Genomic DNA, 22,607 nt, shown 5'->3' on the forward strand with positions numbered 1-22,607 from the left:
ATAGTGTGTGACAGTAGGGATGCCCACATTTCCATTGAGATAGGGATTGTAAACCTGCTAGGAAAGTGCATGATAACTGTCAAGGTCAAGTCTCTATGAAAAAATCTTTTATGACAGACCTGCTCATGTCCCTTCATATACAGTGTGTGATAATAAAAATGTTCAAGTCCCCACAAAGCGATAATGTGATTAGATTGATGTCCACGTCCCAAAAGAAATAGTGTGTGATTATAGACATGCCAAGGTCACCAGTGAGATAGTGTGTGATGATAGTCCTGTTTAATTCCTCAAAATTATATTGTGTAATGACTTATATTGATGCCCAGATTCCCACATAGATAGTCTGTTATTATAGGGATGCCCAGTTCCCCACAGAGATAGTGTGTGGTGATAGGGATGTCTAAGTTCTCAGAGAGATGGCGTGTGAGTATAGTGTTACCACTGTCCACACAGAACACAGTGCATGAATAAAGTCAAGTTCACTGCCCTGCAAAACTAGCATGTGATTGGTTACATTGATGCTCAGGTCCAAACAAAGATAGTGTGTGATTATTGTGATGGCCAGGTCCCCAAAGAGATAATGCGTGATTAGATGGCTGCCCAGGCCTCCACAGAGATAGTGTGTGATTATAGGTATACCAGGTCCCCATAGAGACAGTGTGTGATCATAGTAATGCTGAAGTCTCCAGAGAGATAGTTTGTGATGACAGGGATGCTAGGTCCCCACAGAGATAAAGTGTGACTATAGTAATGTTTAAGTCACCAGAGACATAGTGTGAGATTACAGTGAAGTTCAAGTCCCCACAGAGATAGTGTGTGATTATACTGATGGCCAGGTCCTCACAGAGATAGTGTGTGAATATAGGGATGCCAGGTCCCCACAGAGATAGTGTGTAATTATAGGGATGTCCAGGTCCCCACAGAGATAGTGTGTGATTAAACTGATGGTCAGGTCCCCACAGAGATAGTGTGTGAATATAGGGAGGCCAAGTCGCCACAGAGATAGTGTGTAATTATAGGGATGCCCAGGTTCCCACAGAGATAGTGTGTGATTATACTGATGGCCAGGTCCCCACAGAGATAGTGTGTGATTATAGGGATGTCCAGGATCCCACAGAGTCAGTGTGTATTTATTGGTCATAGTTGTTGTTGGAGGGCCTTCAGGTTGATCAGGTGTTGCCTAGGCCAAGTTTGGCCCTCAACTCTCAAATGCCGGAAATATGTTGATTCCATCCTCTGATCTTATAAGCCAATACAACATCCTAACCAGTCTCTTGCTAGTCCCGTATCACAAGGCTACTTTTTATTACCCAATAACCTTTAGTTTTTCGTACTATGGAAAAATGTTATCTTTTCTCTAAACATTCAATTAATCTGCCCTTGGATTAGAAGGATGTCTATTCTTAAACTCCTAAAAACACCAGGATTGTGAGCAATATCCAATTCTCCAATGCCAAATATAAACATCCATGTGACTTCAAATAAGCCTATATTATGATAAAGGCATTCAACAGCTTCTTTCAGAAGCATGTCATTAAAGGAAGTGTCTCTCTATTTTAAATCTTCAAAATTGTTTAAAACTGCGTTATGGGGAGCTGCAATTATGTAATAGTGGAGGAATTTTCAAACATCGTTGTGTTGTGTTGTATTATGTTATATTGTAGTTAATTTCTAAAGTGTACATATAACCTTGTGACTCTTGGTGCTGGTTGCTAAGGATACCACAGAGTGGAGCATCTTATTCAGTAAATTACCTTAAGATTGTTAAAAAAGGTGGTATGAGAGGTTATGGTTTTAGTGGCAAGGCTTTCACGAGTGAGGAAGCGAGAACTGAGAAGTCTTGCCCATTATATGAAGATGTCTTACATAGATGTACTCTCAGTAGATGAAGGTGAGATACCCAGAGGGTGCTTCTTGGAAAATACCTGAATTTTGATGGAAAGAGACAAAGAAGAGGTTTTATACATTGTACACTGGACTTTAAAGCAAATTCTGGCATTCATAGGAAGCCAATGTAAATATGCAGTGCTGGTTTAGTTTTATTGAACTGGGGGCCTGAAGTAATACGCTAGTTACTTTGTTTATGACAGATTGAGTTATTGCAGCAAATTGTTATTTTTTCCTTCAAACCATGCTTTGCAAAAATCTGATCTATGTCTGCACAGTACAGACCAGCATTGGCAATGCCAATAGGTCTCAACATATAGTGGAGTTTATTGGTGTGGATAAGAGTGAAAAGTAGAGTTATGAAGTAGCTTAAGGTGTTGTGGAGGGAGTAGAGCGTCATACAGTGGAGTATAGTTTGACAATCAAGTATAGTGTCATAGAGTGGAATGGTACAGAGTGTTTTGTATCGGTGTAGAATACAGTTTAGTAGTGCAGAGGGTTTTGTGTATTTTGTTGTAGAGTGCAGTGGCGCAGAGGGGAGTAGGTTTTTATGTAGTGGGGTGGAGTATAGTGTTATAGAATTTAGTGGAGTAATGTGCTATGTAGTGTATAGAGGGAGTTGTGTACAGGGATGTAGAGTGGAGTAAAGTGAGCTAGTGTCGTAGAATGGCAGATAGTGGAATATATAACTGTACTGTGTAGTGTGTATGAAGGTTTAGAGTGTCAGTGGAGCATATTTTTATTGAGTATAGTATTTTAGAGTTTAGTATTGTGAACTGTAGTGTTGAGAAGTGGAGTAGAGTAGAGTGTAGTAGTTTGGATTAGAGTTAAGTGGAGTAAAGTTAAGTGGTGCAGATTATATTGGTGGCCCTGCAGTAAGGCTTATTTGCGTGTGTGGCGGCCTAGCCTGTAGCAGCACATTGAGCAAAAACTGATGGACTGGAAGGCGTTTAAACCAGTGGCTGGGATTAAGTGAAGCATTACACCTATCTTCTTGCTCACCCCACTTCCTAAATCATGGGTTAGATACCAGAAGGAGATCTGCAGTAGAACCGCGGTGTAGGAAGGTGGAATCTGATTGCATGGTTACCCCTACTTTTTTCCTGGTGTTTTGATGGTTTTCGACTAGTCTGACTGGGATCCTGCTAATCAGGACCCCGGTTTATCTGCTTTCTCCCTAAATTGCATTGCATGTACTTTAGGTACACTCCAGATTGGATATTGGGGTACCTTTATCAGTCCCTAGTATATGGTAACACCATGTACCCAGGGCATAGGTACCCAAGAGGCCTCCCAGGGGCCTCTGCAGCCTTTGGAACCTATTTTCCGGGGCTATCTGTGATGCAGCCAACCATATATATTTAAGTGCATTATAACCTCACGGTAAATGCTAACTTTAAAACAGCTGCTTAGAAACATGTTGTGTTTGGTGTCAAACACCTTGGAATCATACGTCCATGCCAGTAACTGGTGGGGGAGATATGATTCCACCCTTCTAGAGGGACTTATGTGAAACACCCGTACACCCAGTACCAGCTTTCTCGACCGGAGTATCACAAAAAGGATGCTGCCAGCCACAGACACGAATCTGCACTCCTGCTGCTGAGCCAAGCTCGAGCAGAGAAAGGCCTGACCATAGGCTTCCTGGGGAGGTGTGACCACCTCCAAGACAGGCTTTAGTGTATTGGGGCTGGGTGGGTGCACTCTGAGAGTGCCAGAAAGTCTGCACTGGGGGCACATTTGGTGTCCTTGTGCACAATCAAGCTCAAACCGGTTGCAGGAGCCATTTGCTCCTGCTCTGGCGTGAAACTGGACAAAGGACATGGGTATAGCCACCCCTCTGTCCTAACTCCCCCATAGGTGGGTCCCCAGAGGTTGTCCAACCCCTTCCTTGGACATAAAGTAGGAACCGTGACTACAGGACTTTAGATTTTACCTGGATTAAACTCTGCAAGCAGAAACCAAGTTCTTTGACGATCTACACTTCGCTGGACTACAGAAGAATCTCCCTTGGAGTAAAGGAGTTACTCCCCTGCTGAAGCAGGCACCTTAACGTATCTGCTCGGTTTGTATCTCCCAAACTCCTGAGGACTCCAAAGATTTCTGCAGCACAGGAGGTGGGTTCCAGAACGTCCCTGAGGTTGATCTGACCTCTCAGCAATCCTAAGACCAGTATCCCTCGTGGGGACCGTGCAACCCGAACCCCTGTACATTTTGTACTTTTGCAGCAGCATATACTTTTTGGCAATCCCTGAGGCAGTGCTTTGGGCTACGTGTATTCCTGACCTGAGCAGTATTTTCACAGAAGATTTCCGGCCTACACTCCACAAGTATTCCGTAAGCTGGTATTTCGTGATTCTGCTCGAGGTCCTTTTGCGATCCCTGGTCCGTTGGCCTTTGGGTCCCTGTGAAGGTAACTGACTTTCCTTGGGCTTCCCTGGTTGCTCCAGATGTGCCCTGACTCTCCATTTCTTGGAGATTCCCCAGGACCTTGCTGGTCCTTACCGTAACATGTTTCCTCTGACCGCTTGGGTTGCCATTGCCAAGGCTTGCTGGTTTTCAATCCCGACACTGACCCCCCAGCACTCGACATTCTTTGTGGGACAGCTTATCTCCAGACTTTGGTCATCGTCGACATCTCCTGGTCCCCGTGGCTGCAAAGTCAAGCATCCTATCTTCTCACATGAAGCACCCAACAATGATGGGCATTCGTCTACTGAGCCCTTGGTCACCCTGAAGTGACCCAGACTCTGTCCCCTCTGCTTTTAGGTTCTTCTCACCTTGGATCCAGGCTTGGATTACTCCGGACACTTTTCATCTTCCCGGCAGCAGCACTTCTTCACATCACGCCATTGAAAATGACAAGGGTTTCCGACACTACTTGACCCCTATGCACCTCGCTACTCTGGGATAGGTAAGATGGGTACCTCAGTACTCACAAGGGTGCTGGCCTTAGAAACTTTTATGTTCCAAAGGGTTTTCTTGAAGTGCTCTCCAAAGTGTCCTTAAACTGTAATTTTCCAACCGCGACTTTCCCGTAGAGTTGTTCGGAGCTCGCGTCTGTGTTTTCACACTGCACCCGTGCTCCGTGGGCTCCCTGTGCCCCTCCTTTGGGTGGTTCCTTGGGGTCCCAGCGATTCTACGTGCGAAGGATACATGATGGCAGTACATCATCCTGGAAAGTCAATCACACGGGACTCGTCACACTTTAGGAACCTATCTTGACATTTGGCAGTTCCGACAATTATGAATGAGAAAATCCCACCTGATGTTCCCGATCCAGGATCAGAACCTGTGACATCTCAACCATGTCATACCACTTGATCTGGCCGCCTAGTGTGAGTGCCTCGATGACATATTGAAGAAATATGATGTGAGTGTTATTTGTACTTTTTATTTAACAAAGAGGGGGATGTAGTGTCATGAGATGATATGGGCTAGGGCCCTTGCAGTTCTGGGCAGGCTGGTTTTATTAATTGGTTATGATGTGAGGAGAGTGCAGTGTGTGATCGTATGCTGAGGAATAAAGACATCTATTACAGAGCTCCATGTGTTGTGTATTCATTTGCATGCTCCAGGGCTGGAAAGGATGCTGCAAATGTAGCCAAAATGTGTGGCAAAGACCAGTCTTCTTCAGATCCAATAGAGTGAATTTTATAAGAGATAAACATAGCTGGCTTCCATAGCCCTACCAGCAGTAGAAGGTATGGTCTGTTGGAAAAAGGAATACAATCCTTCAATATGGAATTTTTCTATCATCCTAGTGTCTTGCCAACAGATGATATCATGTGCACTAATGAATGTCAATCAGTCTGTATTTTATGCTTTGGCATTGGCATCAGCTAGATTCCAAGAGATAAGAGTCAATTAATCACAGAGTTGGCTCAACCAAATGTAAGAATCACTGCCAGGCACCTTGCTGAATGTGATGAGGTGACCCTGAGTTGCCCATATCTCACTAATTATTTGGCCTTGGGCTGAAAAGGGGGCCCCATAAGGTTTAGGGTGCCCCTGAGCTGCAGGGACTGAATGGGTCTACATTACATAGCTGAAAAGAATGGGGAGGGGTAACTTGAGGACCAAACCAAATGGACCGTTGTTTAAAAAGGGGACAAGAGAATCCCAGCAACAAGAGCTGGAAGTGCTGATGTATGTCTTGAATGCTGCTTTGTTTCTTCTCCCTTAGGCATCAGGAAGGTTAGCCAGGGGCTAATTGCTATGAATGGCATGCAGGACCTAGAGTTCTAACAGTTATTCTTACTGTTGCAGTTTTCGTTTCCTGAGTGAAGCAATATACCAAGACTTTCAATGTAAGGAAAAAAAGAACTATGAGCCGCATCCAGCTGGGACGCCGCACTTGCCTGCCACAGAGGAGACTCCAATCCCCAGGAAGCCTTGTGCTTTGTGCCAGGAGGCACCGACACCTGTTTTGTGCGTCTGGAAGTGCATAAATTCAACTCGCGGACCCCGCAGCGCGGGAGCCGCATCCAGCTGGGACACCGCACTTGCCTGCCACAGAGGGGACTCCAATCCCCAGGAAGCCTCGCGCTTTGTGCCAGGAGGCGGCGACACCCGTTTGTGCACCTGGAGGCACATGAATCCAACTTGTGTCCCCCAGGACACTGCATTTGCCTACCACAGAGGGAATTCCAATCCCCAGTAAGACTTGCGCTTTGCGCCAGGAGGCACCGACGCCCGTTTTGTGTGCCAGGAGGCGCATAAATCCAACTCACAGCCCCCACAGTGTGGGACGCGCCCCGGCGAAGCCAGGGCCAAGGGCGGGCCCGTCTGCGCCTGTCCACGGTAGGACAAGGCTGGGCTGGGCTGGGCCACCTCTCTTGGCTCGGCATTAACTTTGTTGGACCTATTGGGATTTTTGTTCACCAAAAACACAAACTGTGAGGTCTGAACATTAACCTTTAACCCTTCTTTCTTTTCAGTACCTGTTCTGAGTTTATCTTCTTCCTTTCTGGTGATTCATTATTATTGGCAGTATGGGGAAAAGGAAGTCTACTGTAAGTGAGGGGGCTGGGAAGTCTGAAGGGCCTCATCCGAAAGTCCGTAGAAAAAAAGTTGCCCGCAGATCAGCAACTAACAATTGTGGGTTAGACCGCATTGACGATCTATTTGAGGAGTGTCAAGGTATTTTGACTCCTGATTCTATTTCAGTCCCCATAGGCAACTCACATTCTATAGTTGAGACCTTCTTTTCTACTAGCAATGTTCCAAATCTGCTGTACTAATTCCCTCTATTTTTACCAAACGCACCACAAGGAGTGCAAGGAACAAGCTCCATAATCAAAGCAGTTTTTCACAAGCAGCAGCTGTCTCTGTTGTTGTAGAATTAGGGATTCCTAAACCTTCCTAGATCATGTATGACAGTTGTGCAATAACGGTGGATATTGATGCCACTGATAGCACCAACATTTCCACCAGTATCCCTCTGATCAATAGGTTTTCTCCTCCTTTACAAGACCTAACTGATAATAATGTGGGGAGGGTGATTGAAGTAGAGTTGGTAACACATCCACAAAGCCAAAGTACAATCCATGAGGAATATGAACCTATTAACCATGGCAATAAGTTCCAGCAGGAGCGGCTACAGACATGACTGCGATTATTAGTGACCTTAGGGCTGAAGGTACTTTGCTTAAAATGCTAATATTAGAACTTACAGACCAGGTTAAACATCTTCTGGGCAGGGAGTCAACCAAGACCTATATCGCAGATCATCCCATAGGCCCTGACAAAAATCCTAATTTTTCCCAGAATAGCACCACTTTTTATGAGCCCACACAATATCACTCCTTTGATGTCCATTCCCACACACCCCCCTAAAAAATCCGCTATTCCGAACATTCAGGAATTAGGGGGTAGACAAATGGGTAGAAATTAAACAATCGAGGACAGTAACAAGTGACCTATTGCCAGGCAAAAAGTATCTTCATGACAAATGCCCCTAAAATCCCGTCACACATTAAATACGAAGATCATAACTCCCTAATGAATAAGTCCATTCACTGGATTCGAAAGGTCAGAGGGTACACGTCGGTTATTAAAGAAGACATATTATGGGCAAAAAGGATAAACCAGTGTACTTCTCAAATGGATTCTATTGAGTTGCATGTAAGGGATGAGAATTTGGTGCACGAGCTAATAGCACTGGAAGTAAGGGCAAGCTCATCCTCATCTACTGGTATACAAATGAAATACAACTGGAGTAATTTGCATTTGCCCAAAGCCCATAAAAGGCCTGGCACTCGGGTAGGCTCAGTTTTAACTCTAGATAAAGTGGATTGACTGGTATCCTTAGACTCAACAATTCACATTTCACCTGATCACAGAGAATCGACTGCTTGTTCAGTCTGCAACGATAAGTTAAAATCTGATTCTACTCTGCTAGTGTCCCAGCCCTTGGGCCCAACTCCAGCCTACGTAACAGTAGGGAAGGTATTAGAATAGTAAACTATACTATTTCTAATGTTAGCACGCCATCTACTGCAAGTTGGCAGTTGGCAGTGTGTGCTAACAACGCAGTTGTTGTAACAACCGCGTTGTAAGGGCATCGCGATGTGATGCCCGCATTGTAGTGGCTGTTTCCCTTTATTTTGCATGTCTGAAAATGCCACTTTTAGAAAGCTGGCATTTTCTTACTTTAACCATTCTGTCCATCTGCCTTTCTCTGAATACACGTCCGGGATGAGTGACAGCTGGGTTTGTGCATTCCCTCTAGACAGTCACACACAAAGGGAGCTGAGGTGTGCCTGATGTGCCATTCACATCCTGATGGGTCATTTACATCCTGATGGGTCATCCTGGGCACGATGGGAGGGAGGAGCTTACACTTGCACCTGAATAGGACTGTGTCTGTCCCCACGCAAAGAGCTGACCACCACCCTGTAGTAAATTTGGAGACAGGGCAGGAAGGGTACGGACTTTTTTCACATCTAGGGCCTCTTTTTGAAGTCTCCCTAACTTCAGAGGCACACCTGGATATAAGTATTCCACCCTTACACCATCAACTCAGTACACTTCTGGACCTGAGAGCCCTCTGCCAAGAAGATGGACTACTGTGCTGCTGAAAGGGCTGCCACTCTGCTGGGGTCCTGCTTTGCTGTCCCTGCCCAGATGCCCTCCTTGCCTGGTAGTAGAAAGGGCTGGCCCAGTATCTCCACATCCCCAGAGTCAAGTGACTCCAAGGGCTTGCTGGCTTGCCACCTGTTCTGAAGTCTCAGGGACATTAAAGACTTGATTCAAACCTGCTACAGCCTCTGGACTCTGCCAACTGTGAGTCCTGCCTTGCCAAGTGGTTCAAAGCCAGTCCTGGGTCCACAGAAGTGGGTTTTCTACCTGTTTCTGCAAAATCCATGCATTGATGACTTTGCGTCGGTTGGGCCCGGTGTATTCTGACGTCTATGCATCACCACTTTGAGGACACCACAGTGCCGACAGCACGGCTCAACGATGAGGCATTGCCTCCAATGCCAGGGTTTCACTGCAGATGCAGCCCCAAACTGCGTCACTCGGAACTGACACATCGCCTACAATTCAATGGATTGACGCCAACTCACCACCTCTGACCGCTCCATGCACCTTGCTTCTTGAAGTTGAACCTTCCTCCATGAAGGTACTGTTATCAGATGGGCCTGCCTGGCTTCTGTATTTGACACACGGTCCATTGCAACCAGGTTAGCCTGACTTTTCCGGCTTGACCTGGTCCATTGCAACCACATAGCCCCTGTTGGCACTTTACATTTCTTACCACTACATTTCAAGATATTCTTTAAAACCTCATAACTCCAGTTCTACTTATTAAATGTTTGTCTTTTTGGTCTAGTTTTTTTCATTACATTATGCTCTATTGTTCTAACCTGGTGTGGGTTATTTTTGTGTTGTGTTTTTACTGCATTACAGCATTATGTTCTGCACACACACTTTACACACTGCCTCTTAAGTTAAGCCTGACCACTCTGTGCTAAGCTACCAGAGGATGAGTATGGGTTAATTTAGGGTGTGTATCTGGCTTACCCTGACTAAGATTGTGGTTCCTGCTTAGACAGGGTGCATCCCTCTGCCACCAACAACCCATTTTCTAACCGCATGCATCACCCTTTACAATCAACACCCTGATTTAGGTGTATCTAATTCAAATTGCTAAGCTCCTCATCAGTGTTAACATTTTACAGTTTCAAGTCAGTTACATTTCATCTAGTTTAAAGAAGTAATGGTATGCAATCTCACCGAGGTCTGTGGCATTCTGTTAGCTCCAAAACACACAAGATGATGGATGGAATGTTGTACTTTGGCAAAACATTCACCCCCAGTCACAGAGCTGGGTTTAATCCATCGTTATTTTGCTCACCACGCCACCACAGTTCAGACATGGTCATATGCAAATCAGTCTTTACCCTGTGCCTCATTTATTTTATTTATTTATTTAAAACTTGTAATGCGTAACAGCTACCCGTAGTGGGTTTCCCGGCGCAAGGGATAGACTAAAGAAGAAAATGGACATTTACAACAGCATTATTGACAGCTAAAAACGGCCGGAAATCTATTGGAAAAGTAAAGTTTTTAAATTTTTCCGGAAATAAAGCAAATTAGTCTCGGATTTCAGGGCAGTGGGTAGCGCATTCCAAGATTTGGGACCTAGGTGGGAAAAAGATCTTCCCCCCATCTTCACAAGTTTGAATCTTGGAATGACAAAGTCACAGTTAGCCGAAGATCTTAATGTACGGCTAGGCCTGTACGGTTGGACAAGGTTTTGAAGATACAGAGGGGCTGAGCCCTGCTTGATTTTAAAAAGGTATTTCAAAAAGGGGGTGGTGGTGATGGACAGAGTATCTGAGTTAATCAGAACACTCCTACCCAGTCAACAGATCAGGGCTTGATCCATCTCCGTTTTTTTAGCTCACTGCAGCATCCCAGTTCAGAACCTGGCTATATGCAAATTAGTCTGTCCCTGGCCCAGTGCATCATGGGAACAGGGCAGACCAAACTACCAAGCCAATTCTTCACTGGAAAGGAAACAAGCTTCCGGGGACCGGTTTATGGCATTACAGCCGTCTTCGGCCCGGCTTGCTTGAATCCTGATGGTGCAGTGAGCAAGGGACTCATGTCTGAGCATACCCATCCACACTTGTGGTGGCCAAAATATTTCAAAAAGGGGGTGGTGATGGACAGAGTATCTGAGTTAATCAGAACACTCCTACCCAGTCAACAGATCAGGGCTTGATCCATCACCGTTTTTTAGCTCACTGCACCATCCCAGTTCAGAAAAAACGGTGTTGGATCTAGCCCTGATCTCTTGACTAGGTGAGAGTACTCTGCTTAATTCAGAGACTCTGGCCATCACCACCCCTTGTTGTAAATAATTTTAAAAAGGTAGCATAGGGCTTTGAACTTAATGCGGCTCGGGACCTTGAGCCATTGTAAAGCGCGGAGAGCCTGGGTGGCCGAAGATCTCCTAGGGATGTTACATAGAAGTCGAGCCGATGAATTCTGCACTACCTGCAATTTATTTATGGTCGCAGCATCGGCGCCAAGGTAGAGGACGTTGCCATAGTCCAGGCGAGATGTTACAAGCGCCTTGACGACGGTTTTCCTAGTGACATATGGCAACATCCAAAGAATTTTCTGGAGCCATCTCAAGGTGGAAAAACAGATGGCAGCCACCTTGGTAGCCTGTTGCCTCATAGAGAGCTTGTCATCTATGAGGACTCCGAGGTTGCGAACCACGTGGACCGGTTGAGGAAGGGGACCCATGGCACCAGGCCAGTGTTGCGGGCCCCAGAGCTCTTTGTGTTTCCCCAAGATGACAATCTCGGTCTTGTCACCGTTTAGCTTGAGGAGATGCCTCTGCATCCACTCAGCCACGTGTGACAATCCAATTTTCAGGTTAGATACACAGTTGCCTTCAGTGCTGGAGAGGGAGAAAACAATTTGTGTGTCATCGGCGTATGAAAAAATAGTCAGCCCAGCATCCTCTACGATGGAAGCTAGAGGTTTGATGTAAATATTAAATAATAACGGGCTGAGAATGGACCCCTGAGGGACGCCGAAGGACGAATATCAGATGCGGCTTTCGTGGAGAAGACCTGGAAAGTGCGCTCACTTAGAAAGGAGGCAATCCAGGCAAATGCAGGACCATCTACTCCCAGGGACCGGAGAGAGTTCAATAAGATGGAATGAGACACGGTATCGAACGCCGCACTCAAATCCAAAAGGATGAGGGCAAAAGTTTCCCCGCGATCTATACCGTGTCGTAACCTCTCCGTTACCCCGAGTAGCGCAGTCTCGGTGGAATAATGCGCATGAAAGCCGGACTGGGACGGATGTAAAAAGTTCTGATTTTCTGCAAGATGGGTGAGCTGAATGTTCACATGCCTCTCCAACACTTTAGATAGAACAGGCAACCGGGATATCGGTCTGAAGTTGGCAAGGTTGGACATATCAGCTCCGGCCTTTTTTAGGAGAGGGACCACCATAGCGTGCTTCCAATCCGGTAGCACGTGGGACTCATTTAATGAGGCATTCAGAAGTCTCATGAGAACTCGCCGAGGTTCAAGATCCAACAGCTTTAAGATCTTTGCAGGTACCGGATCACGAGGTGAGCCGGATCTAACGCTGTTCAGGCACGAGGCAAATGAGGTGTCATCAAACAGTTGCCAGTGAGTTACCGCTGCCTTTGGATACAGGGATTCTTTCACGACGGTTGGTCCCGGTAGATGTTCACTTTCTGTCATGGGAGCACTCATGGATTTATATATCTGCTCGACCTTGGCAATAAAGAATTCCGCAATAGCATTGCACTGGGCTTCTTCCAAGGCCGGGGGAGTCGGGATGGTGTCTGCTCCTGTCAGTTTTTTAACAACCGCAAAAAGGGTGCGGGACAGTTCTGTGCTTGTGTTATTGTGTTTACAATATACGCAGCTCTCATAGCTTTGCACTGGGAATGGTATCCCTTCAAGGCTTCTTTATAGGCAATCTTCCGAGAAGCCGAGTAAGAATGCCTCCATTTTCTTTCAAGAGCCTTGCAATTAGTTCGTAAGGCCTTTAAATCGGCCGAGAACCAAGGTGCCGGGCAGCGATGAGATCTGGAGAGTTTCGGGATAGGGGGAAGAACGGTATTTACCGCGTTGGTAAGCCAATGTGATACAGCAGTGTTCAAATCCCTAAGTGGGACATCGCTGTTCTCAGGGCGGGTGTTAAAAAGGTGCTGGTTAAACTTCATAACGTCGAGTTTACCCCACCGATGAATTAAATCTTCCATGCCATGGCTGCTCTCAGCAATTTGCTTGATGTTAGATAGAGCAAAGTGGACTGCAAAATGGTCAGACCACTCTAGCGGGCGAGCACTCTGGGAGCAATCAAAAGGAAGGGTAGAGAGAATGGGGTCCAGTAGATGCCCCGCCGAGTGAGTGGAACCCGAGTTGCACAATGTAAGGCTAAGAACCTCAAGATCGGTTAAAAAACCTTTACTGGTAGTGCATAAGGGATCTTCAAGATGCAAATTTAGATCTCCAAGAATTGTAAAATTTGCTGCCCTAAGAAGCAGCGAAGCAATGGAGTCGGCAAGCTAAGATGTCCATGCGTGGGCATTGCCAGGGGGAGCGATAAATCAAAAGGCCAGACATTATGAATTGGGGGTTGATTGCGAGTTTAAAAAACACCGCTTCACAACCAGACAGGGGAAAGGCCTCAAGTTTGCAGAAATAACAAGACTTGAAAATAATAGCGATGCCCCCTCCCTTTCCGGAGGCTCTGTGCTGCCTCAACATAACATAGTTGTTGGGAACTGCGATGGCAATATCTGGGCCAGAACTTTCGTGGAGCCAGGTTTCAGTGAGAAACAAAGCGTCTGGCTGCTCGATAACGAGAAAATCAAAGATATTTGATTTATGTTTTGGGAGGGACCTACAGTTGATGCTCCAAAACTGGAGAATAGAATGTGTAGAGGGAGTTTTTTTTTTTGTCCTCCGTCTGCCTCGTGTTCGAACCTGGTTTATTGCCTTACAAGTAGACACGACTCCGGCGCAGTGAAGGCGCGTCACCGCTGCGCGTCACCGCTGTGCGCTGTGTAGAGCGCCTTAAGTAGGCGTTTCCCAAATTGGCAGAGCGCTAGGACGCTAGAGCGCTCGAGAATGGCGTCCTGCAAGTGTCTCTTTCGCCCCCAAGATGGCGAGCGCTGAAACAAACCCCCGGGAACCGGACCCGCTCGACCAGCGGTGGAGTCAACAATTAAAATGCAGGTAGGTGGCCAGAAGGGAAGGCAGGTTAAAAACAGGGCAAATACAAATTAGACACAAAACAAAAAAAAAATGGGATATTTAAAAGCGAGTAGCGCCGGTATGTCAGCGCTGCTAAATGCGTTGTAAAGTTTCTTGTCCAGGCTCACCCCGGAGATACAGACGCCTTAAATAGGCGTTTCCCAAATTGGCAGAGTGCTAGGACGCTAGAGCGCTCGAGAATGGCGTCCTGCAAGTGTCTCTTTCGCCCCCAAGATGGCGAGCGCTGAAACAAACCCCCGGGAACCGGACCCGCTGCGGTGGAGTCAACAATTAAAATGCAGGTAGGTGGCCAGAAGGGAAGGCAGGTTAAAAACAGGGCAAATACAAATTAGACACAAAACAAATAAAAAAACGGGATATTTAAAAGCGAGTAGCGCCGGTATGGCAGCGCTGCTAAATGCGATGTAAAGTTTCTTGTCCAGCCACTGTCATTGGAACAGTCCAGCCCGAACTGCCAAGCCATGTCTTCCCTGGACCGGAATCAAGCTTCCTAGGACCGGTTTCTGGCTAACAGCCGTCTTCAGCCAGGATAGCTTGACTCCAGTGGTGTAGTGAGCACGGGACCCACGTCTGGGCATACCCTTCCCATATAGGGCGAAGAGCAAAACACACAAGATAATGGACGGAATGTTGCACAATGGCAAAACATTCATCCCCAGTCACAGATCTGGGTTTAATCCATCGTTATTTTGCTAACCACGCCATACCAGTTCAGACATGGCCATATGCAAATCAGTCCTGACCATGTGCCTCATGGGAACAGTCCAGCCCGAACTGCCAAGCCATGTCTTCCCTGGACCGGAATCAAGCATCCTTGATTTGATTGATTGAGCAGCAATATGAAATGAACAAAAAAATCCAAAAGTATTACAAATATCAAAAGGAAGGACTGCTTGTGGTGGAAGTCTGAATGTTTAGAATTTGAGAGGAAAGATCAGTATTACTGTGGAAACCCTGTGTATAAACAAGTATCCATCCAAGGTATCCCCAGTCCTAAAACAAGGTTACAAAACATGATAGCTTTTCACACAACAATAATTATATATGTTCATAAATTTCAAAATAACTAAAGAGGAACACAGCCATGCAAGCCATTTAGACTTTGATATGCAAATCAAATTACACAGGCATCTCATCATCCTGCACTCACCCACTGTGCGGTTTTGCAATCGTAAACTTGATAATTTAGGACCTAACAGAGGCTTATTGAAAAGAGGCACGCTCTATTGTGTGCATGTTGATGTTTTGTGTGATATACCTGGTATGGATGGAAGCCACCTCACAATAGACAATATGGCACATCCAAGATGTCTGGGATGTAAATGAAGTTTCCGCCGAATGCATTATAGTGGCAGTATATGTGTGATGAACTTTGTTGGGAAGTACTGTTGGAAGTGGCATGATAGATGGTTATAAGCAGGGCCACTGGAATTATTCTACGGGCACACCAAATTATGCAGCACGGGTTGGCAAAAGTATGCAGTAGGATGAGGCAATTTATGCAACATTATACAGAACGATAGTACTACTTCATTATTTTGTAACTTTGACTTATGGTATGGTGACTTTCTAGTTCAAGTTATTTTATTGCAAGATTATTTTATATACAGTACAGTACAAGTATAGTGAGGGTAAAGCATGTAAATTCAGACGCCGTTGGGGTTACAATATGCGTGACATCGGTGGTGAATGGTCAGTTTGGTAGCTGTTCCTCGATCAAAAGTTCGGCGTATCCAATTACCCTTAGTTTTTTTTACCCTCCAGAAGAGGAAAAGAAGGTAAGGAGACGAAGGGGGTAGGGGGAAGTGGCAGAGAGAGAGGGGGGGAAGGGGTGAGGGGGTCGAGTAGGTGTTCCGGCATTTGAGCGCCAAGCCTTCAGAGTCTGCGGCTCTTCTGTGTGTCAAGATTTCACCCAGTTAGGACCAGTTTAACAACCAACTACTGAAAGTAGCAACTGAAAGATGACACATTTTTAGTAAGTTTTGATCTATTTGAGCTTCAAACTATTTTTTGTTAAAATCTGCAGATTAAGCAGCAGATGACAGATTATGTGGCAAATGAGGCAAATTCATAATGATGTGAAAAAAGATGCAGCTTCGGAATTGAAAGATTCTAGTTGCTCTGGTAATAAGGCCTATTTATGCTTAGATTTTTTTGGTGTGCCTCTTGCATTTCCAATAGTTCCAATCCCATGAAAAAGGTAGCTGTTCTGAAGTGATTGTAAAGTCCGAATTAAGTCAAGAAAATCCTGTTCACAAACATATCAGCCATCCTGAGAAGCGCTATTGTCTTTCTGCTTCTTCCTAGCATTCTCCGTCTCTGTCCTTGTACGTCTGCACATGTCCTTCTCTCTGTCTTTTCCCATGTCTCTTTCACCTGTGTCTCTCTCCTTTTGTCTCTCTGTCCCTTTCTTTTTATCCTGTTATCTCTCCCTCACTTACTTATCTTTGCAGATTGCTGTCTCTCTCACATCCCTTCTTCTCTTTCTCTGACTTTGTATGCACCTCTCTGTCTTTTTTCTTTTTTGTTTTCCCTCTATCCATGTCTCTTTCTTTGTCTTTCTCCTTATCTCTCCCTGTCCCAAGACGTTCTTATTATCTTGAACAATATCCAAATGTTTTCAAACTCTGCACGTTATCTTTGCAGTCTGCCTTGCAAACTGGAAAGTTTCAGCTGCAAAATTGTTTGAATGGGCTTGTCAGTTCTCAATGTTGTCCTCTGTGCATGTTTATTGCTGCATACTGACCTTGCATTCACATGCACAGCGGACCCTTCACACTCTTAAATCTCAACTATGCTTTTCTTGATTTATAAATGTTGGATGTAAAATCATCATCTTCCCTCCCATATCTCACTAGATCTCACCATTTCTACCTACTCACATATTCCACATCCCAGACTTCCAATTAACTTCAACGTGAGAACCTTATGAAAAAGCTACAAATATGTATTCAGGTTTGAAGGGATCTGAGAAATATTTGTCCCTTTTACTGAGTAATAACTCCTGAGACAGCTGTAGACATAGAAGGATTTATTTGTGAATGTATAACTGTAGCTAGAAAACATGGATACATTTAAATGTACATTTGAATGTACTATGCACTTTAAAATTGCATATTTTGTTTTATTGTTTTTAATGTAAACTTGCGCTGAGCTCTTTTTGAACACCGTAGCCCCATCCTTGCTGCATTCAGGGTCTCGGATCAGAGGCACCTGATGCTCCTTGTTTCTCGAAGATCTTTCCCTTGCAACAGGGCCCATCCCCCTGTCTGCAGGGTCAACGGACTTGATGGGAGTCCGGGGGCGCACTGGCCTCTTGATAGTCTAATGGCCCTAGTAATGCACAGGTGCCTATTTGCACGTTGTTAGCTGCCGATATCATAGTCCTGCCATCAGCTTCCTCTCAAGGCAGATAATTTAACATCTTCAAGGGTGCACTGAGGAAAGGGCTTTGTATGAACGCTATTGGAGCAAAAAAAAAACGGCTTAAATGTTTTTAAAGCAAATGTTGTGGATTTCACAGACCCCTAATCATCACGCATATTTTCTGAAGGCAGCCTCGTTTTAAGCACTTTTTTAAAAATGCGCCATATCAATAATTCTTTTTTTTACTTTCATGTAAGCCTTCTGAAACATTGGCACTGTAAAATAAACTAATTCCTAACAATGAGTCTTCAATGAGAGATTAGCGAAAACAGCAGTTTTAATTTGACCTCATCAGAAGACTTGACATAATTCGGTGCCCAAGCCATGTTAAAATATCTTGGTTGCCAAATCAAACAAAGTGAGCAGTCTTTACATGCACCCAGAACCACAGGATGTTGAGCCTCTGCCGAGACTCCAAAGCTCCCCAGTTTTTAAAGGCGGCAGCTCTGGGCATTTCTCCACATCCTCTACTTTCTTGGATTTCTCTTTGGTCACCCCATTATGTGTTCAGCCCCAACTATGTAATTTTTGTTTCTTCACACATCCCCGTTTGTAGAGCACACTAATGAAGACTTAAACAGCTTCAAAAACTCAGCAGTAACGCCAAGCGTTCAGCTGGTGAAGAGATCGGAAAGACATGTAACCCTTTCAGTCTGCGCAAGCTGCAGTATTTTTAAGTACAAATGGAATAATTGACACAGTAAATTATGCTGCGCCTTTAAATCACACTTCGCTCAACAGTTGCACTTGTTTAACTGCTCGCAGATTGAAGCTCTTCAGAGACAGCCTCTGTTTGCATACCTGCATCCTATGCTGCTTCTCTGTGGAAAGGTGAGTTAGAGGCAGGACCCATCCCCCAGTCAGAGTTAAGAAGAGAACGCGGGTCTCTTGCGATGCTAATTGTCCCTTTGTTATGCGAAGAGGTGCATTTGCATCTCTAGTCCTGTGGCATCCTGAAGCCCTGCCCTAAGTTTCCTCTCAAAGCAGGGAGTGTTCACAGACGCTGTTGAGAAAGGCCTCACAGATTTTAGAATCATGCCAAACAAGCGCACCTCTCTTTTAAGGCCTGGTGACTTAACCTCCACGTGCCTAAAACAAACAAAAAATGAATGTGTCCGTGTGTAATGTCACACGGCTACATACAGCACAATATACACAATTGGGAATTGAAGACACAATTGGGAAGTGCAGAATGAAACAGGCGCACCTTTTGTTTTATCAAGTGTGTATATGCATTTTTAATTTCTGTTCAGTTTAACATAGTCTTACACAAGCTTTTATGGTGCCTGCCAGAGCCAGCACCTGCTTCTGTGGGCCTGCAGTGAATAAAGAAAATTTATTTCGCCATATTCATGCCAGTTACTACAGCTCAGAAATAGCAGTAAAAGGTTGCATATTTTGGTTTCTGACCTTTGTTGTCTGAAACTAAAGCACCAATTTCGAGGAATAACATGATACTGACCCAGCACCTCAATAATTCATAGTTAATATTTAGGTGCTGAACAGAGTACATGGACGTTGTTTGGGGTGCGTATTGCTATAGCAGGAGGAGTGGTATTATTGGATACAAAATTGTGGCACACCGGCTTCCTGGCATAAGTTTTGTGCTCACACAATAAATGAGTGTACATACAAAACCAACACAACTATAAGGTACACTGCAAATGTGTCTATAGCTATAATCGTGACCATGACATGTAGGGCTATGTATATATTACCTGTTGTGCCCATCACCAGCACACAACACAATATCAGAATATGCTTCACAACTTGTGGGTTTTTGAAACAGGCATGTAGATAGTCAAAGAGTGATTGGTTCTAACGCCTCTCTCGAATGTTATGCCAATATTGATTGTTTAAGAGGCACAGATTATGGAAGATTATAAATTGCAAATAGTTTCTTTATACTCGTAAAGAATGAGAATTTGTTATTCTCCTCCCTCTGTGTTTATAATTTTTAAAATAAGAAAAAGAGCTGTGGTTGAAACCATCTAACAAAGGAAAATAAATTAAAGTGAGGGCATCACTTTTTCCTGCTTCTTTGTTCAATATTGCATGGACAACAGGGAAACATGCTTAATTTTTCAAGGTGTAAATACAGGCCCTCAAGAGCAACTGGTCATAAAGTGATCTGCAAACATCTACCCATCCAGAACTCGTGTGAAGCAAGCACAGTACAGAGGTGTCTAGCAAGGGACTGTAAAGAACTAACAAAATGTTTCAGAGTCCCAGTGCCTGGTGATATGGGAAGCAAAGTATTATGCTGTAGCACTTGTATCAAATTTTGGTGCAAAGTTTATTTTGGGCACAAACGTTGATCAGCACTGCTCATTTGAACACTTTACATAATGAAGCATTGCAGAGTTGTGGAAACATCCATGTAAAATTATAATAAATATTGCTCTCACATGGTAAAGTAGAGGTATAAACAGTACTACTAGACTACCCTATGATGATCGGCAGTTTAATACTTGGAATATCAAGGCACCAAACTCCTAGTACAAGTAACATACTCACATTTCTACTGCCACACTATTCTTCCAGGGTTCCACAGAATTCGTATAACAATCTGTGGCCACAGGAGAAGTCAGTCTTATTGCCGGACTATGATGCTATTTGGCAAGCACTCCTAAAATATTTTAATCATTCCAAAAATCTTTTTGGGGTTTCCTGAGGCTCTCACATTGGAAGCTATGTGGTCGCAAATAACCCTGGGCAAAGCACTACGCTACGCTCGCGTAGTTTGCAAAGTTTGCGCTACTTCGCACTACACGAACTGCACGTAGCACAGTGCAAACACGCGTAGCGTAGTGCAGTGGTCATTTTTTGCTTGCTCGAGGTCCTCAACGTCAAGTTGGCAACCGTGAGCAAGTGGACTAATCCAAAAGTCCTGACCAAATTGGCACCTTATTAATGTGAAAACAGCAGAAAAACTTTGACTGTGTACAAATCCAGTGTTCAACCAGTTTCTACTTTGACTGCAACGGGGCAAGTTCTTTGCAAAAATTATAAGTTGTTCCGTACTGTCAATGTTTCACATTTATTAATATTGCATGTTTTTTCTATTGCTGAAGAGCAGACTGGTATACGATTGGCGTACAATATGTGCTCGCAGTCTTTGCAGCATGATCTGTTCTAGATGCATAAGCTTTGCATGTCCTGTTGTATAATGTTTGAGATTAAGAAAAAATCAACTTGTTTCAAAGTTCATGGTAATGACCAGATTAGTGTGACAAAAATCACTCACTTTGAATGTGAAGTTTTTTTCAGTACTTGAATGAACAACACAGCAGAACATTTATTTGTTAGAAAAGAAACCTATATGGTGTGATAAATAAAAGGTAAAATACTGTGAAGTGTAGCATCTAAGGTGAAAAAACATGAACCACACCAGTAAGGAGCCAGCAGCTTCCCTATGCCATCATGCATTCCATTAGGGTCGGTTTTTACTTACTTTGGAAGTAGTTCTCAACTCTGAAAGGATCCTGGCACACTTTTCTGTGACTACCATGTTTCACATTTTGAAAGGGAAGTTGAATCTCGCCATGCTTATTTTTGAAGTGCTCCTTCCCTAGAAGGGCGATGGCAGCCTCTGATCCACCTCAATGTGAGATGTGTTTGCAGCCCTCCTATTGTAACTGAAGATCATTTTGTTAGAGAGCTCTGAGGGGGAGAAGGTATTTGCCTCCGGGATAATGGAGGACCTCAGAGTGAACGAGGAAATGAAAAAATGAGAACAGGGGCTATTGAAGGTGGAACCGTTTCTACTTGGACACTTTCAGTGTGAATCTTTTGATGAAGAAAATATGGTCCATGAATAGAAAGGTACACACTTCTTAAGCCTCCTGGTTGACTCACTGCATATTTACTTCTAACCTTTCTAGTTGCCTAGGACTAATTCAGCCACTGAATTATGTTGACACATGTATGTGCCCTTCAACGTGACAAATACCTTCTCCCTCTCAAATCTTCAGTGCCTCTGAAGACTGCTGCCCCTTGACTGTTTTGTCATAAGATCTCCTCTAGTGTATGCTGCCACCGCCGTTTGCAAAAAAATATGTTTCTAATGCATATTTCAGTGTCTCTAGTACAAAAATGTCTGCTCCTTTGTCACCTAAACCTATTTGTTAATTTCACATCTTATTCAGCAGTTGGAATATAATGCACGATATTCTGATGTTCCTTGTGCAATACAAAATATGGTGTGAGGGTCGACTAAATTTTGTTGCTGTCATAATGGGGACACTGTAGCTGTGTTCAGTGCCAGGACTGCTGTTAACTTTAGTTGCTAGGTGTGCATAATTACCCGAAAAATCCGTTTAACATGCCAATACGCATAGAAAGGCCCCACCCATTCTAAAGGACCTCATCGTCCCCCACAAAACCAATAGAACTCTCCGTTCCTCACACCTTCACTTGACGTCAATACCTAGGATCAGGAAGGCCCGCTCTGGAGGCCGACTTTTTTCATACAATGCTTCCAAACTATGGAACACATTGCCTCTAGATATTCGGGCCCAGCCCAATCTTCTTCCATTCCGTAAACTTCTTAAGACATGGCTGTTTCCTTAATTTACTCTTCCCTCAATCTCTTCTGCTCTATCACTAGCGCTGGGACGCTCACGGGCAGCCACGCGCTTTACAAATCTGTAAACATAAACATAAACATAAACAATACTAAAATTGCTATACTAACTTCTCAAGAAATGCAAGCCAACACGAGAAAATCCAATTTTTGCAATATGATCCCACACCAAACTCTGAATATGTCCATGTTTCATCGGTAGATTGAATACTTTGTGTACTCCTGTTATCTACTGTTTTACTTGGTGGGATTTTCTTTTCAAGGTGACCTTTCTAGAACCCATAATACTCTAGGACACCGACTGCACCTTAGATTTTTTTTCCCGTTGTTTGACTTGAATGTGTTCTTGTGCTATGTTCTGAAGCCCACAGTTTGATGTTGGAGAATGGGAGTGTTAAGTAGAAGAAAGCGGAGTGAAT

This window comes from Lissotriton helveticus, chromosome 10 (genome assembly GCF_964261635.1).
Source record: "Lissotriton helveticus chromosome 10, aLisHel1.1, whole genome shotgun sequence".
NCBI classification, from domain to species: Eukaryota; Metazoa; Chordata; class Amphibia; order Caudata; family Salamandridae; genus Lissotriton; species Lissotriton helveticus.